Source organism: Bos indicus, chromosome 7, assembly GCF_029378745.1.
Source record: "Bos indicus isolate NIAB-ARS_2022 breed Sahiwal x Tharparkar chromosome 7, NIAB-ARS_B.indTharparkar_mat_pri_1.0, whole genome shotgun sequence".
In the NCBI taxonomy this organism is placed as follows: Eukaryota; Metazoa; Chordata; class Mammalia; order Artiodactyla; family Bovidae; genus Bos; species Bos indicus.
Genome location: NC_091766.1, coordinates 80873024 through 80885109, shown reverse-complemented (window position 1 = coordinate 80885109; position 12086 = coordinate 80873024). Strand labels below are relative to the sequence as shown.

General features: G+C 40.1%; 1 protein-coding gene across 5 annotated transcripts in view; it reads right to left on the bottom strand.

Moving 5' to 3' along the window:
• Positions 1 to 12086, bottom strand: part of RASGRF2 (Ras protein specific guanine nucleotide releasing factor 2) — a 274907-nt gene that overhangs the window by 166896 nt on the left and 95925 nt on the right. The gene's annotated exons all lie outside the window — the stretch shown is intronic.

Here is a 12086-nt window from a genome sequence, read left to right as displayed (position 1 = left end):
GGCTGTCTATGGGGTCGCACAGAGTCGGACACGACTGAAGCGACTTAGCAGCAGTAGCAGCAGCAGGATGTATCATATATATTCTCTTACTCCCAGAAACCCCAAGAGACAGACTTTATCACTTCAATTGTACAGAGAAAGAATCTGATCCTCACAGCTAATAGGTGGCAGGGCTGGGATTCAAATCAAGGTCTGTCTGACCCCAAGCTCATGTTCTTAACCACAAGATAAACTGTCTCTCTAATGAGAAACAGCACACTGGATATAAACAACAATATAATAACAGATAAGTTTTGAGCTATCTGTCCCCTTGATATATCTTCTACCCCACTACCTCTTCTTTGAGAACCTGGGCTGTGGCAGTCCTGTTTATACCACAAAATCTGCCCTCATGACCACATGGCACTGGTCTAAAAAGAGATAACTGGCCCAAGCTAAACCAAGCTGGATTATTTCTCTTTGGAATCTGGGAGTGTGCCTCTGACTTATTTGCTTGAACTGAGATGATATAAACTTGGAAACTCAGATCACTATTATTATCAGCCACATTTGGCCACACCCATGCCAAAACAAAGATAGAAAAGAATAAGCAGATGTTCAGAAAAACCTTTGGCTCTTTAGTTTCTGGTCCCAGACCCTCATGATATCCGAATATAATTTTACCCTTGGGTTTGGTGAGATCCTATTGCAGTTTCCACGTAATAAATTCTCTTTCTAGCCTACACTAGTTTGAAATAGATTTTTGTTGCCGCTGCTGCTAAGTCGCTTCAGTCGTGTCCGACTCTGTGCGACCCCATAGATGGCAGCCCACCAGGCTCCCCCGTCCCTGGGATTCTCCAGGCAAGAACATTGGAGTGGGTTGCCATTTCCTTCTCCAATGCATGAAAGTGAAAAGTGAAAGGGAAGTCGCTCAGTCATGTCCGACTCTTAGCGACCCCATGGACTGCACCCTACCAAGCTCCTCCATCCATGGGATTTTCCAGGCAAGAGTGCTGGAGTGGGGTGCCATTACTTGGAACTAAAAGAGTCTTAAGACAATTCTAAAAATCACAATTTTAGTTCAGTTATCTCAACCTTCTCAGCACTTACATCATGTGTGCCATTAGTGTTAGAAAAAAAAAAAAAAGCATAGTGTCAGCAATATTTTAAGTCACTTGTTCTAAGAAATTACCCTAAGAGAAGGAAGAAAGGCTGTGTAAGTGTAAACGGGAAAAGGGGGAAAGGAGAAAAAAAAGGCACGGTCCTCAAAGAAATATGCTTTAGGGTACTTTAAAAGGAGGATGTAATAATAGCGCATGAGAAAATTACTTATTATAATAAAAACTCTACCCTTTCTCACCGGTTTTATTAGAAATATGCCAAATTTATTACAAACATGTTAGATCACTGTTAGGCAGCAAAAGAGTATTTTATTTTCTTCTATAAAAAGAAAAAGTCCAGACCAGTATGTAGAGCTGAATTCATGCAGACTTATCATTGATATATCTGGCTCCCTTCATTTCCAAGGTCCTGCTGAAATGCTAGGAAAACTGGTTTTTGTTTAAAGAAGGAAACCATAACAGCATTATAAAACAGGAAAATATGTCATCAACAGACCAGAAGTTTTATGAAATTCCACGAAGAGGAAAACCAAGAAGAATCAGAATGGTGGGAAAATCAGAGCAAGGAAACCACACAGGCAGACCCCTTGCAGAGGCATGGTTCCCACCAAGAGTGGCCAGAGAAGCTCCAAGTCCAGAATCAACAAAGGACAGGAGACGGCAAGGGAAGGATCATCAGGGTCTTCATTAAACAAGAGCCTTCAGAACATCTGGAAGTTAGGTTCCTCCTCTTCCCATTTTACAAGATAAAGAAAGAAAAGGTCCAACAGGCAAGAATGACATGCCCTCAAGTCAGCCGAAGATCTGCTCTCTGTAGAAAGCAGGCCGCCTTCCCAAAGAAGGCTCCTCATGAAGGGGTTAGACTCAGGGAGCAGAGCTTGGCTTTATATCACATCCACTGCAGACACAAGACAGAGAGCAAAAGGGAAAGGGAGAGGGACTAGGAGTGAAATACACTGTGTGACTTTTCTATCGGGTAACAAATTACCACAAATACAGTGGTTTAAACAGCACATACATATTATCTCATAGATTCTGTGGGTCAGTGTAGCTGGATCCTCAACTCAGAGTCTCCCAAGGTTGCTATCAAGGTGTCAGCCCAGGTGCCTTCTGTTCTAGAGGCGTGAATGAGAGAAGCCACACTCACGTTCACTCAGGCTGTTGGAAAAAGGGATTTTCTTGCAGCTACAGAACTCAGGCAGTTTGCGTCTTCAAGACCAGCCGGAGAGCATCTCTGACCTCAGGGGTGGGCTTCTACCCCCACCTCCCTCATTTGATTAAGTCAGGCCACTGAGGAAAAGCTCCTTTTTAATTAACTCAAAATCAACTGATTTAGGACCTTAATTAACCTGCAAAATCCCTTTTCCTTTGCCATAGAATGTAATCTAGAAGCCACTATTCACTCGTGTTTGCTATATACTAGTTGCTGGTAGCCAAGTCACAGGTGCCACCCAAGCACACTAAAGGGGGTGGAACCTGACAAGGGAGAGTCCCAGCCAACCTTGCTGCCATTGCCCACATACCTGAAAACGAAGCCTGCACAACCACACAAGGCACAGACAGACCCTTGTTCACAGTCACAGCGTTAAGCCCAGGCCAGCTGCCTATAGTAACCCTCAAGATCCTGCATTTAGAAACAAAGATCACTAGACACTTGAGAAAATTAATCCCTAAGAAAAGTAGTAGGCGGCACGCAAGATGACCCCTAGTGATGGAACAGATCACAGCAAAAGTGATGGGATGGGACTTCCAAGATCAGTGTACTAGGAGACTCTGGATTCCATCTTATTATTGGCCTTCTCTTATCTTGCCAGTTTGTGCTGGCCACTGCCATGTCGTGAGCTGCTACATGGAGAGGCCCACACAGACAGAAACTGAGAGAGGCCTCAGCCAACAGCTGATGAGAAACTGAGGCTTTCGTCCAACAACTGGCAAGGAAGTGAATCCAACCAACAATCATGTGAGTGAGTACCTTTTGAACCTGCTGATGTGACTGCAGACCTGGCTGACACCAGGATTGCTGCCTTGCGTCCTCAGGGCAGATGCATCCAGCAAAACCATACCTAGATTCCTGAGCCACAGACACTGCTGGGGACCGTAAGTTGTTTATTGTTTGTTTTTTTGTTTTTTTTTTTTTGTAAATGATGCATTTATTGTGATTATTCTTGTTTAATTTTTTTTTTTTTCATTTTCACCAAGAAGTTTATTGTTTTAAGCATTGGGGAGTAAACTGTCAAGCGGCAAGAGTTAATAAGTAAAGCCTCAAATGAACAAACAGAAGAGATACTAGGGAAACAAGACTAATCAGGCTACAGAGATTTATTATCTTCAGAGAGATATGGAAGGATAGTAAAGCCATAAAACAAAAAGCGGCTGGAAAAGAAGTGATCAGATAAAAGGAAGAGTTCTTGGAAACAAAAACAATTATTGAAAATTTTCAGGTCAATGAATGTGCTAACCAATAAACCAGACATGGCTAAAATCTAAGCTGGGTGGTGGCAGAGATAAAGAACACTGAACAAAAATACAAAGAGATTAAAAATAGGAAAGAAAATTTGAGCAGCCTGGAGTACAGATCCAAGAAGTCTAAAAACTATCTTATGGGAGTTTCAGAAGGAAAAAAAAACACAGACTGTGATGGGGAGAAAATAATCAAGAAATTCAAGAAACCTTCCTTGAACTGAACACAGTACAGTTCAAATAGAAAGGCTAATCCAAATGCCAGAGAGAACAAATTTAAAAAATGTCATACCCTCTCACACCCTTGTAAAATATCAGAGCTCTAAGGATAGAGAAAAATTATGAAATCTTCCAAAGAGAAACCATAGGTTAGCTAAAGAAAGTGAGTATCAAGCAGATGCGTTCCTCCTCAGTAACCTAGGGAGTTAGATCACAATAGAGAATTGAACACCAGCCTTGATAGTTGGTACGTAACATTTGTATAACCATGATGCAAATGCCCCTCACTGTTTTTTAATTTTCAGAACCAACAGTGGTTTAATTAAATTTATAGAACAGAAGGTAAATGTTTAAAAAAGTTTATAAACAGAGAATAAATAATAGTGAAAGTAATAAAACCTCAGGGTTAGAAGAGAGAAAAGAACAATAAAAACATATTAAATGTCTCAAATTATGTATCTTGCATAGCAGAGAGTCAATACACACTGTCCAAAGTTGGTAAATTAACAGAGGCTTAATGATATGATTTTAAGATATAAAGTCAACCATTGTGAGTAACACAAACAGAGGGGACAGAGGAAGGAGAGGTAAGAGATTTGTAAGAGTCTTAAAGTCTTCATCTTTATAACAGGGAGCCAATAATATTGCTTAAAATTATTGAGTCAAGAAATAGATAAAAGGACGTCATAGAAAATAATATATGTATGAATAATAAATACAGAAAAAAGGTGCTACTACTTAATCATATAAATAAAAATTGTTTCTTTCACAAGGGCTTCCCTTGTGGCTCAGCTGGTAAAGAATGTGCCTGCAATGAGGGAGACCTGGGTTTGATCCCTGGATTGGGAAGATCCCTTGGAGAATGGAAAGGCTACCTAGCTTGGAGAATTCCATGGATTATATAGTCCACAGGGTCACAAAGAGTCAGACATGACTGCACAACTTTCACTTTTAAAAACTGTTTATCAAATGTATCAAGAGTTTCAGTAAACAATGCTACTCAGTGCCAGCAAAGATATGTTAAAACGGCTACACTACTGGAGTGAACTATGTCACAATATGTATCAAGATACACTAAAAAGGTCATACACATCCTTGGTCATTGTAATTACACTTCTAATAATCTAACCCAAGGAAAATAAACAGAGGTTTGCATAAAGATGTACAAAGAAACAAGATGTGCATTCATTAATTATTTTAATGACTATAAGAAAGTGCAAACAATCTAAATGTACATGTATATAATATGGAAGTGATTAAACAAGCAATAGTAGATCTACACAGTGGAATGATACATGCCATTTACAATCATATTTTAAAAGAACAGTAACATAATGAAGACATATCCAAGACTCACTAATAAGTGAGCAACAACAATAACAAAAACTCCAGGAGACAAAAATAAACATGTTTTGTGCATGCACATAAGTTCAGTTGCAGAGAGAGAAAATTATGTATATCACAGATATAAGGGTTGGGAAGGAGGGGTGACCAAGAGGGAATGATAGGCACTCCAAATACAAAGAGCAGTGTTCTTTCACTAGTAAAATTATGGGTAATTTTTAATTAACTTCTTTTGTGCTTTTCTGTATTTTTCCAGCACCTCTATAATTTTAAGCAGAAACCCCACATACACCAATCCTAATGACAGAGATTTATTCTGTGAGACAGGATTATGTAATGTTTATTTCCTTCTTAATATGTCCCTATGACTTCAAATTCATTCTTTCATCCAATGTTTATTGACCGGTATGTACCCAGAAACTGTTCAAAGCACTGGAGACAGGAGTAAACAAAGCAGAAAAAAAACAAAAAAAAACCTGTGCTCTTATGAAGTTTACACTGTAGTACAGAGCAAAAAAAAAAAAGGTCTTAATGACCCAGATAACCATGATAATGTGGTCACTTACCTAGAGCCAGACATCCTGGAGTGTGAAGTCAGGTAGGTCTTAGGAAGCATTACTATAAACAAAGCTATTGGAGGTGATGGAATTCCAGCTGAGCTATTCCAAATCCTAAACAATGATGCTGTGAAAATGCTGCACTCAACACATCAGCAAATTTGGAAAACTCAGCACTGGCCACAGGACTGGAAAGAGTCAGTTTTCATTCCAATCCCAAAGAAGGGAAATGCCAAAGGATGTTCAAACTGCCATATAATTGTGCCCATGCCAGTAAGGTTTTTCTCAAAATTCTTCAAGCTAGGCTTCAGCAGTATGTGAACCTAGAACTTCCACACGGACAAGCTGGATTTAGAAAAGACAGAGGAACCAGAGATCAAATTGCCAACATTCTCTGGATAAGCAAAGGAATTCCAGAAAAACATCTACCGCTGCTTCATCGACTATGTTAAAGCCTTTGACAGTATGGATCACAACAAACTGTGGAAAATTCTTAAAGAGGTGGGAATACCACACCACCTTATCTGTCTCCTAAGAAACCTGTATATGGGTCAAGAAGCAACAGTTAGAACTGGACATGGAACAATGACTGGTTCAAAATTGGGAAAGGACTGCATCAAAGCTGTATATTTTCACCCTGCTTATTTAACTTATATGCAGAGTACATCATGCAAAAAAGCAAAGAGGAACTAAGAAGCCTCTTGATGAGGGTGAAAGAGCAGAGTGAAAAAGCTGGCTTAAAACTCAACATTCAAAAACCTAAGATCATGGCATCCAGTCCATCATTTTATGGCAAATAGAAGGGGAAAAGCAGAAGCAGTAACAGATTTTATTTTCTGTGGCTCCAAAATCATTGTGGATGGTGACTGCAGCCATGAAATTAAAAGATGCTTGATCCTTGGAAAGAAAGTAATGACAAACCTAGACAGCATATTAAAAAGCAGAGATATCACTTTGCTGACAATGGTCCATATAGTCAATGCTATGGTCCTTCCAGTAGTAATGTATGGATACGAGAGTTGGAGCATAAAGAAGGTTGAGCACCAAAGAATTGATGCCTTCGAATTGTGGTGTTGGAGAAGATTCTTGAGAGTCCCTTGGACTGCAAAGAGATCAAATTAGTCAGTCTTAAAGGAACTCCACCCTGAATAGTCATTGGAAGGACTGATGCTGAAGCTGAAGCTCTAATACTTTGGCCACCTGATGCAAGGAGCCAACTCCCTGGAAAAGATCCTGATGCTGGGAAAAACTGAAGGAAAAAGGAGAAGGGAGTGGCAGAGGAAGAGATGGTTAGATAGCATCACTGACTCAGTGGACATAAATCTGAGCAAATTCCATGAGACAGTGAAGGACAGGTGTGCTGCAGTCCATGGGGTCGCAAAGAGTCAGGCACAACTTAGCGACTGAACAACAACACAGCAAAAGACATTAATGTAAGAAAAATCTGTAGTGTGCTGTTGCTGTTTCGTCCTTCTCCAGGGGATGTTCACAACCCAGGCATCAAACCCATGTCTCCTGCATTGGCAGGTGGATTCTTTATCACTAAGGCATCTGGGAAGCCCAAGCAGTATGCTACTGGTGATCATTCCTTAAAGGAAAAAAACAGAGGAGTAGGAAAGGAAATGGGGGAGACGGGGTTACCATTTTAACCAGGGTATGAGAGAGGCTCTTTACTGAGAAGCCAGCACTGGACTAATGAATGATCTGAGAAGACAGCCTTGTGGCCAGCTCAGGGGGAGCCTGACAGGCAGAGGAAACAGCAAGTGCAAAAGCCCTGTGGTGGGAGTGGGTCTGACCTGTATGGGAATGGCAAAGTGGCCGGTTTACTAGGGGGCATACATGAGAGGAAGAAGAGGGGACAAGATTTTAATGCATGTAGGGTTCTAGAGACCAATCTAAAGTCTCGGTTTTCACCCTGTATGAGATGCAGAACTTTAATCAGAGGCATGGCAAGATCTGACTTCTTTACAGGATCACACTGGATGCTGTGATACGAAAAGACAGAGCTGAGGGGTGGAGTATAAAGAAGAAAAGGAAACCAGTGGAATTTCCACAATAACCCAGGAAAAGTGTTAAAGACTAGTCCATGCTAGATGATCATCTAGACGATCATGTAGCATGGGACCTGGCACAAAACAGTCATTCAAATGAAATCATTGTCAAATGAAAAAAATGTCACTTAATATGATTTGTTTTGCACAGTTTATTCTTTTTACAAAATAATTTGCTTTTCTCATAATTTTCAAGTCATTTGAAGTATTTCATTGGGTCTCCCTAGTTTACTCTTACGGGGATATTGTCCCACCTTAAAAATCATAGTTTTTTTTTTTATGTACCCCACTAGTAAAATAAAAAATGTACTACAGACTGGGTCAAATCATTGAAGACACATGCACGGCTTCCCTTTAGTGTAAGAGTTTTCAGAGCACCGCTATTTCTCTTCTACTATATTATCAATACATGTTTTGTCTGATTAAATTTTCTGGTTACTAGATAATGCTCAGGTTTAAGTGTTTCAGTCTAAACTATTCATTACTTCTGTTTTGCAATTTATTCACATATTAGTTTTTGTTATTCAGTTTAAGATTCCTTGAGAAAAAACGGTTCCTCACTGCCAAAGGAAATAATAAAATTAAGCCATATAAATGAACATGATGAAAACCAAACTAAGCTGTTGAGTACCAACAGATGGCAAGTCTGAGAAATATATATGGGAGTAAAATATTCTTGGGTAATATGTATAATCAAAACCACTACTCCATGCAAGAGAGAAGAAATATTCCAGTAGAATCCTGAAGAGTTCAGAGATAAGGCACAGTATAAAATCACAGGCCTTAAAATTATCAGGAAGGAATTTTACTTGGGCCAGAACCTTATCTGAGTTATTCTGCCCTGTCTTTTTTTGTCCTTCAGCTGCTCCAAGTCTTAGTTGTGGCAGGGTCTTTAAGTTGAGGCACGTGGGATCTAGTTTCCTGACCAGGGACTGAACCTTGGCCCCCTGCACTGGGAGCGCAGAGTCTTAGCCCCTGGACCACCAGGGAAGTCCTTTATCCTAGCTATTTTGGTTGAAGATATATTTGCTAATGAGAGAGAGAGATGTGTCTAATACACTGCTGCTGCTGCTAAGTCGCTTCAGTCGTGTCCAACTCTGTGCGACCCATAGACGGCAGCCCACCAGGCTTTCCCGTCCCTGGGATTCTCCAGGCAAGAACACTGGAGTGGGCTGCCATTTCTAATACGCTAGACAATTATAATTACAATTAGCATATATATCTAGCATATCAAAGAAAGGGAGAGAACTACAGTAAAACCCAAACTAAAAAGCTGTATAATAGGTAACTAAAGAAACAGTTTCACTAGCTCCAGGGTTATGCTAAATTTTATTGAGAAAACTTTGGAATCAGCATTCAGAGGCATCGTGGAGTCTTTGGGAACTGGAGAAATCCAGTTCAGGATGACAGCATTGTGGTTCCCAGCTAAACAATGTTTGAGCACAGGCAGCAGCACTCTTATCTAAGCAAGACCAGGCCTTCAGGCATCATTACAGCCACCTTAACATTGCTACCCTCCATTTTTCTGGCTCTCAACTGCTCTTACATCAATAGGTCCACTCCACTGGCTTATCAATATTTTCCAGGTATCACATCAGTGTTAGAGGTTCTAACACTAATTTACTCCCAGTAATCTCTTTTTTTCTACAAACAGGCTCTTCTTTCCTACACTGTCCCCTTTACAATAAGTGGAAACTCAAGCATCTCTGTTAGGAGAGATCAAAAAAAGAAATAAAATTTAAGGACTAAGGATGTCAGAGTTGGACTATAAAGAAAGCTGAGTGCCAAAGAATTGATGCTTTAGAACTGTGGTGTTGGAGAAGACTCTTGAGAGTCCCTTGGACTGCAAGGAGATCCAACCAGTCCATCCTGAAGGAGACCAGTCCTGAATATTCACTGGAAGGGACTGATGCTGAAGCTGAAATTTCAATACTTTGGCCACCTAATGCGAAGAACTGACTCACTAGAAAAGACCCTGATGCTGGGAAAGATTGAAGGCAGGAGGAGAAGGGGGTGACAGAGGATGAGCTGGTTGGATGGCATCACTGACTCAATGGCCATGAGTTTGAGTAAGCTCCAGGAGTTGGTGGTGGACAGGGAAGCCTGGTGTGCTGAAGTCCGTGGGGTCGCAAAGAGTCATACAGGACTGAGCGACTAAACTGAAAGCTCCCTCTTTTAAACACTGCTTTCTTTTCAGTTCACAGTTGTAGTTCATTACTTACAACATCTGATTAACTTTGGGACATGTGAAAAGTTGTCACTAATCTTTTCTAAAGCACAATTAAATATAAAAAAATGAGCAAAACATTGTTATAAGGAAGTATAACAGAAAGCCAATAATGGTAAAGTTATTACTTTGACAGAAAGAAATGTTAAGGAATGCTTCTAAAACTAAATACATTTTATAGTATAGTAGTATATTTAAAAAGTGAGGAACATGTTTTATATCACAATTGATACTGATGACCCCTTCCTAACACTGAGACTTTTCTTTCTTTACAAATATGCATAAATAAGTATTGGTAGAATTCTCTTTATGATCACCAAAAATTCTTGAGCCAAAGTATATATCTAACTATATTCATTAAACACAAATGAATTAAAGGCGTTTATAAATTTTTGTGTTTAATTTCTACTATGAGGACTCTGAACAAAATAGCAATGGAAACAGGTGTTGGTGGGACTGTGGAAAAACTGGAACCCTCATACACTGCTAGTGGGAATGGAAAGTAGTGTATCCATGGGGGAACAGTCTGGCAGTTCCTTGAAAAGCTACACATAGAGATGCTACACGAGCCAATAATTCTTGCCTTGTGCTAAGTTGCTCAGTCATGTCCAACTCTTTGTGACCCTATAAACTGTAGCCCTCAGGCTCCTCTGTCCATGGGATTCTCCAGGCAAGAACACTGGAATGGGTTACCATGCCCTCCTCCAGGGAATCTTCCCAACCCAGGGATTGAACGTGTGTCAAACCCGTGTCTCTCATATCTCCTGTGTTGGCAGCTGGGTTCTTTACCACTAGTGCCATCTGAGAACTGAAAACATAAATCCACACAAAATCTAGTACACAAAGATTCACAGTGGCACTGCTCATAACAGCAAAAAGAGGAAACAACCCAAATGTCCACCAATTAATGAATGAACAAAAAGCAGTATAGTCACACAATGGAATAGTATTCAGCCATAAAAAGGGTGGAGGGCTGATTATGCTACAGCATGAATGAACCTTGATAACTTTATGTTAAGTGAAAGAAAGTGAAGTCACTCAGTCGTGTCCGACTCTTTGCGACCCCATGGACTGTAGCCTATCAAGCTCCTCCGTCCATGGAATTCTCCAGGCAAGAGTACTGGAGTGGATTGCCATTTCCTTCTCCAGGGGATCTTCCTGGCCCAGGAATCGAACCCAGGTCTCCCGCATTGCAGGCAGACGCTTTACCGTCTGAGCCACCAGGGACAGAGACAAATGCATTTATATGAAATGTCCAGAATTCACAAATCCATAGAGACAGCAAGTAGATCAGTGGTTGGCTAGGGCTAGGGAAATCAGGGAATAGGGAGTAACTGCTAATTGATGGGGTTTTTTTCTTGAGTGTTGAAAATGTTCTGGAATTAGGTAGTGGTGATGGTTGCATAACTTTGTGAATATACCAGAAATCACTAAATCACAATCTTTAAAATGGTACATTTTTATGGTATGTGAATTACATCTCAATTTTTAAAATAATACTACTTTGTAAAAAGCAATGGAATGACTTCTCCCCAAAACCAGTATTTTCACTGCATGATAAATCAAAAAAATTTATGTCAAAAATGCCATAGATTTAAGTACAAGATAAAAAATGACATGGGCTTACAACAAATATGAAAAATAGAAAATATCTCTGTTACACAAAGAGCTCACAAACAAACTGATAAGAAAAACACCAATTGGAAAAATGGGGAATGGATATGAGATAGTAATTCATATAGGTAGTAGAGACAAATATTAACAATAGCAAAAAATAGTCTCACCAATAATCAAGGAAATACTCATTACACAAGATACTATTCTCTACCCATCAATATAATAAAGATTTAAAAAAATGATTCCAGCTTTCTCATGCCCTAGCAGAGGGAGATTAAACTGGTACCCACATTTCTGAAAAGCAACTTGGCCCTGTGCCAAGAGCAGGGATAAGAGATGAGCAGGACACGTTTGCATTGAAGGAATTCAAGCTGACAGGGAGAAGCAGAGAAACAAATCAATGCAATAATCTCATAGAGGCTCAGAGATAAATAAGAGGTTACAGTAGGGGCTCAAAGAAGGGAATGGTCAGCACTTCCCTGAGCTGGAGAAAGAGGATCCAGGAAGATGG